The sequence below is a fragment of the Hemiscyllium ocellatum genome, chromosome 17 (genome assembly GCF_020745735.1).
Source record: "Hemiscyllium ocellatum isolate sHemOce1 chromosome 17, sHemOce1.pat.X.cur, whole genome shotgun sequence".
NCBI classification, from domain to species: domain Eukaryota; kingdom Metazoa; phylum Chordata; class Chondrichthyes; order Orectolobiformes; family Hemiscylliidae; genus Hemiscyllium; species Hemiscyllium ocellatum.
The window spans coordinates 45,182,013-45,188,975 of NC_083417.1; positions in this window are offsets into that span (position 1 = coordinate 45,182,013).

The window sequence follows — 6,963 nt, forward strand, 5'->3', positions numbered from 1 at the left end:
GGTTAATAAAGAAAGCTGCATTGATGCTTTAGAAGCTAACTCAAAATTATTGGCAAGAATAACCTTCGGACATAAAACTCGAAGAACACAAAAATACAAGAACACAAATTAATCTCTTTTCAATGAAGGAACTGATGGTAATGAAAGATGCAGAGATTAAGAATTTAATGACATTCTTATGATTTAAGTGACTTAAGTAAACATTATGTTTTATTTGGACATAAGCCAACTAATTTTAGAGCATTTTGTGTTAGTATTGTTCTGTCTGTACTGGTGTACACTTAGAAATTTCAACAATTACAGAATTGGCTTTTAAATATTTTGTTTTTTAATGTATTCCACATTGAAATTTTATATTTGGAGAATTTATCTAGAATACCTCAAACTAATTATATATTTCATGTATATGATTAAACTGTTCAAAATGAAAATGTTAAAAACATGGAGCTGCTAATTTCATTTTTATCAAAAAGTGTTTATGACCTGTTCATGTATTTTACTTCCTTTATAATAGAAAATGCATCTAATTATCTGCAATAAATGTTAATCAAACAATGGTTCAAATATTTGAGGGTAGAGGGATATAAAAACTCCACTTCAATCTCCATTACACTTTTGTTAAATTTCAATTATATTTGCTATCAAAGTGCTAACACATCTTTAAACCTGTTATTCCTTTGTCAGGTTTCTACAAAAAGGTACTAAGAGTGAAACAGATGTCATAATTACACACTTATTCAGAACATTTTACACTCATTCTCTGAGGAATTTGTAGATGAGCTGAGCACGTTCTTAAATTAATTTGGTGACAGTGCGCTGCTGCTGTGATTCATTACGCTCATACAATCTGTTGTAGTTCTTTTATGTGTGACAGAATCATATTAGTACTGAAATTTAACGAGGATATTATTTATCAGTAAAATGCCAGCACACAACAGTATAGCTTTCTCCTTTAAACATTTCCTTCTGAAAATCACAATCCAATAAGGAAGTTGATCAATAAAGTAAGGCATCAGCATTCAGTCTACAAAAGCCAGATGTTTGCCCTCTCATGATATGTTTCAGGTATTCGTGTCTAATTAGTTTTAAAGTGAGAATATTGTGAATAGATGAGCATTTTGTTGGAATTTCAGTAAAATGTAAAGATTAACCATTAAATATGCACAAATTCTCAGGAATTTGGTTTCTAAATTCATGGTAAAATGAAACTAACAAATGGAAAATTACAATTTCAGTGGCCTATTTAATTAATAATGAACTTTAGAGTTGTACTGCAAGAAATTTGAAGATGGGCATTTGGTAGTACAACACTTGAATATTGTTGAGAGAGGAGCAGGCAAGGGAAAGCTTCAAAACAGACAGTCAGTAACACTCAGGGGAGTGGGTAAGAGGAAGACCCTGATAGATGGTGGCGCAGTGGTTAGCACTGCTGCCTCACAGTGCCAGAGACCTGGGTTCAATTCCCGACTCAGGCGACTGACTGTATGGAGTTTGCACATTCTCCCCGTGAATGTGTGGGTTTCCTCCCACAGTCCAAAGATGTGCAGTTTAGGTGAATTGGCCATGCTAAATTGCCTGTAGTGTTAGGTAAAGGGGAAAATGTAAGGGAATGGGTGGGTTGCGCTTCGGCGGGTTGGTATGGACTTGTTGGGCCGAAGGGCCTGTTTCCACACTGTAAGTAATCTATCAAGTCAGTATAATTTTCAGCCACAGGATGGTGAGTCTGTGGAATTCTTTGCCACAGAAAGCCATTGAGGCCAAAATGCTGAATGTTTTCAAGAAGAGCTGAAAATGTGTTGCTGGTTAAAGCGCAGCAGGTCAGGCAACATCCAAGGAACAGGAAATTTGACGTTTCAGGCAAAAGCCCTTCATCAGGAATGAAGAAGAAGTTAGATATAGTTAAAAATCACACAGCAACAGGTTATAGTCCAACTATAACCTGGTATTACCGGATTTTTAACTTTGTCCACCCCAATTCAACACCAGCAACTCCACATCAAAGTCAGATATGATACGTTGGGCCAAAGGGATTAAAGGGTATTGGAAGAAATGGAAATGGGGTACAGAAAGTTAATCTCCACTCTTCCTGTGTCATCACACAAGTTAGGATTTAATAAAATAAACAACATTCCCCAATTTACTAGATTTTCAAACCCAATTTGATCAAAAGCGTGGACCTGGTGTTTGTACTGAACAAGTATCAATGTTTTTACAAGTAATTAGATTCCAGTTATGGGTAAATAGTTATCAACTGTCAGCACATAACACTACTCATTAAAACTACTAATTCCTTTATAAACTCCTAGTTATGGACATACAAACAGAAATACAGAGAGGGTAAGGTAGATTATGGACAAAGCAGAGTAAACTGGAATGAGAGCTCACTCATCTTTGTTCACAAGTATTATTTTTGAGATGAATTGCATATCTCTTCAGCTGGCCAGTGCCTTGCTTCAGATGCCATTCCAGGCACCCATCACCCTCTCACCTTGAACTCTTGACCGCTAGTAATTGAGTCTCCCACCCTGGGATAAAGCTTCTTGCTATCCACCCTGTCTATACCTCTCATGATTTTGTAGCCCTCAGTCAGGTCTCTCCTCAAACTCCGTCCTTCTAATGAAAATTATCCTAATTTACTCAACCTCTTTTCATAGCTAGCAACTATACCAGGCAACATTCTGGTGAACCTCCTCTGCACCTTTTCCAAAGCACCCACATCCTTCTGGTAATGTGGCGACCAGAACTGTACACAGTATTCCAAATATGGTTGAAGCAAAGTCTTATACAACTGTAACATGATCTGGCAAATCTTGTACTCAATACCCCGTCCAATGGAGGAAAGCATGCCGTATGACTTCTTGACCACACTATTGACCTGCATTGTCCCCTTCAGGGAACAATGGACTTGAACATCCAGATCTCTCTGTACATTGATTTTCCCCAGGGCTTTTCCACTTACTGTATAGTTCACTCCAGAAATTGATCTTCCAAAATGCATCCCTTGCATTTGCCTGGATTGAACTCCATCTGCAGTTTCTTGACCAACTCTCCAGTCTATCTATATTTTGCTGCATTCTCTGACAGTCCCCTTCACTATCTGCTACTCCACCAATCTTAGCATCATCTGCAAACTTGCAAATTAGACTACCTATACCTTCTTCCAGATAATTTATGTACATCACAAACAACAGTGGTTCCAGCACGGATTCCTGTGGAACACCACTGGTCACAGTTCTCCATTTTGAGAAACTCCCTTCCACTAGTACTCTGTCTTTTGTTGCTCTGCCAGTTCTCTATTTATCTAGCTAGTACACCCTGGATCACATACAACTTCACTTTCTCCATTAGCCTACCATGGGGAACCTTATCAAATGCCTTACTGAAGTCCATGTTTTTGATATCCCCCACCAAGCAACTTTGTCACTTCCTCAAAGAATTCTATTAAGCTGGTAAGACATGACCTTCCCTGCACAAAACCATGCTGCCTATCACTGATAAGCCTATTTTCTTCCTAATAGGAATAGATCCTATCCTTCAGCATCATCTCCAGCAGCTTCACTATCACTGCCGTCAGGCTCACTGGTCTATAATTAGCCGGATTATCCTTGCTACCCTTTTTAAACAAGGGGACAACATTAGCAATTCTCCAGTCCTCCGGGACATCACCCGTGTTCAAGGATGCTGCAAAGGCTTGTTTTATCCTCTTTCCCTTCCCTCAGTAGCCTGGATTAGATCCCATCCGGATGTGGGGACTTGTCCAACTTAATGCCTTTTAGAATATGCAACACTTCCTCCTTCCTCATGCTGACTTGACCTAGAGTAATCAAACATCTATCCTTAACCTCAACATTCGTCACATCCCTCTCCTTGGTGAATACAGATGCAAAGTACTCATTAGGAATCTCACCCATTTTCTCTGAATTCACGTATAACTTTCCTCCTTTGTTTCTGAGTGGGCCAACCCTTTCCCTAGTTACCCTCTTGCTCCTTATATAGGAGTTAAAGGCTTTGAGATTTTCCTTAACCCTGTTGGTAAAGATATTTCATGACCCCTTTTAGCCCTCTTAGTTCCTCATTTCAGATTAGTCATACTTTCCTGGTATTCTTCCAAAGCTTCATCTGTTTTCAGTCACCTAGACCTTATGTATGCTTCCTTTTTCCTCTTAGCTAGACTCACAATTTCACCTGCCACCCATGGTTCCCTAATCTTGCCATTTCGATCCCTCATTTTCACAGGAACATGCCTGTCCTGCGCTCTAAACAATCTCTCTTTAAAAGCCTCCCACATACCAAATGTGGATTTACCTTCAAACAGCTGCTTCCAATCACATTGCCCAGCTCCTGCCAAATTTTGCTATAGTTGGTCTTCCCCCAATATAGCACTCTTCCTTTAGGACCACTCTCGTCTTTGTTCATGAGTATTCTAAAACTTACGGAATTGCGATCACTATTTCCAATGCAATCCCCTACTGAAACATCAACCACCTGGCCGTGCTCATTCCCCAACACCAGTCCAGTATGGCCTCTCCCCGAGTTGGACTATTTATATACTGCTCTAGAAAACCCTCCTATACAAATTCTGCTTCATCTAAACCTCTAGCACTAAGTGAATCCCAGTCAATGTTGGGAAAATTAAAAACTCCTATAACCACCACCCTGTTGCTCCGACATCTTTCCATGATCTGTGTACATATTTGCACCTCTATCTTATGTTCGCAGTTGGGAGGCCTGTAGTACAGCCCCAACATTTTTAACACACCCTTCCTATATCTGAGCTCTGTCCATACTGCTTGAGTCCTCCATAGTGCCCTCCTTCAGCCCAGCTCTGGGATCCTCTCTGACCAGTAATGCAACTCCTCCACCCCTTTTACCTCCCTCTCTATCCCGCCTGAAGCTGGAATATTTAGTTGCCAATCTTGCCCTTCCCTCAACCAAGTCTCAGTAATAGCAATGACATTACACTCCCACATACTAGTCCAAGCCCTAAGTTAATCTGCCTTACCTGCTACACTTGTTGCATTAAAACAAATGTACCTCACTCCACCTGTTCTTTTACGCTCATCATCTGCTCCCTACCTACTCTTCCCCTTAGTCACGCTTACTTCATTATCTGGTTCATTCCAGGCTTTAGCTACTACCTCCTTACTGTCCATTAACCTCCTCATTTTGTTCCCATTCTCCTGCCACATTAGTTTCTACTCTTCCCAAAAGCTTTAGCAAAAAAGTCCCAAGGACCTTGGTCTCAGTCCTGCGCAGGTGAAGACTGTCTGATTTGTAATAGTCCCACCTCCCTCAGAACTGGTGCTAATATCCCAAAAATCTGAACCCCTCCCTCCAGCACCATCTCTGAAGCCACTCATTCATTCTGCCTTTTCTTTAGTTTCTACTCTGACTAGCATGTGACACTGGTAGTAATCCTGAGATTACTACTTCTGAGGTCCTACCTTTTAACTTGGCTCCTAACCCCCTAAATTCTGCTGGTGGGACCTCATCCCATTAATTACCTATATCATTGGTGCCTATGTGCACCGCAATAGCTGGGTGTCCACCCTCCCTCTTCAGAATGTTCCGCAGCCAAACTGAGACATCCCTGACCTTGCACCTGGGAGGCAACATACCATTTGGAAGTCTTGTTTTCGACCACAGAACCACCTATCTACTCCCCTTCTATATGAATCCCCTATGACTGTAGCCTTTCCACTCTTTCTCCCACCCTTTTGGGCCATGGTGCCATGAACCTGGCTATTGCTGCCTTCCCCTGGTGAGCTATCTGCCCCAACAGTCCACAGTTTTTTTAAAAGAATAAAATAAAAAGACACGGTCCTCAGACTTTTAATTTCATTCCATTGGCTATGGAAACTAGCACTGCCATGCATCTCATTGTTTTGCCCTTTGTTTTCACTACAATTCCTTTTGTATGTTTCCATATCATGGTTAGTTCCTGGGCAAATCAGAATTCATGCCTAAAAGTATGCTGCTCAACACGAGAATTGTACGGATCATCTCAAAACAGAACCAGCAACCAAACATTACTGAATGGTCTTTCCAACTAATCCCCACTGTCCATGACATGTGTGTAGCATGTGAGAGTGTGGAGCATGGAAGGGGGAGCAGAAGGGGATTACACTTTCAGTTCATAGTATTACATGCTGACAGCTTATAATTGTTTACTATTGATGAACTCAAGTTATTTATTATGAATAGTGATTCTTTTACAGAAACTCAGCCTATGTTTTTGATAAATCTGGGTCTGAACATTAGATGAATTAGAGAACTTTGTACACATTTAACTTTTGTGACATCTCTGGTAATAGTGGGGATTGATTTCCAGAGCAGTACCCTAGTGAGTCATAACAATAATAACTTTCAAACAGAAAACCAGGTTGTAAATCAAGTTTCTATGGTATTGGTTAGATAGATGAGGATGGATATAAGATATGGATTGATAGAAAGTTTACGAGGCATCCCAGTTACCTTCTCCAGCTTTTAAGTGTGAAACTCAGATTCCATATAATCAATAAGATCAAGAGGCACCTACACAATAATACCATATTCTGTCATGAACGAATGATTTTATTTATTGTCACTTACTTGAAGACACAGTGAATAGCATTTCGTTGCCACAATCTGGAACCATTTTGAGGTACAATAAGAATTAAAAAGAAATTATTGAAACAGAGTTCATCTTCTGTCCAAATTGGGATCTCATCTTCAGGATTTCTGCAAGGTCACTGCAAGATGTTCCACTCCAGGAAGAGTGATGATGATGCCGATGCTCCAGGTGACCCTGGCTTGACTGCCACCACCGCTGCCTTGCCAATACTGCCAAGAGTCCAGGCAGTGGGCCTACTACCACTAAGAGTCCAGGCAGCGGGTCTATTACTGCTAAGAGTCCAGGTAGTGGGCCTACTACTGCCAAGAGTCCAGGCTTTGGGCACTGATGCTGGGAGTCCTGGTTCACAC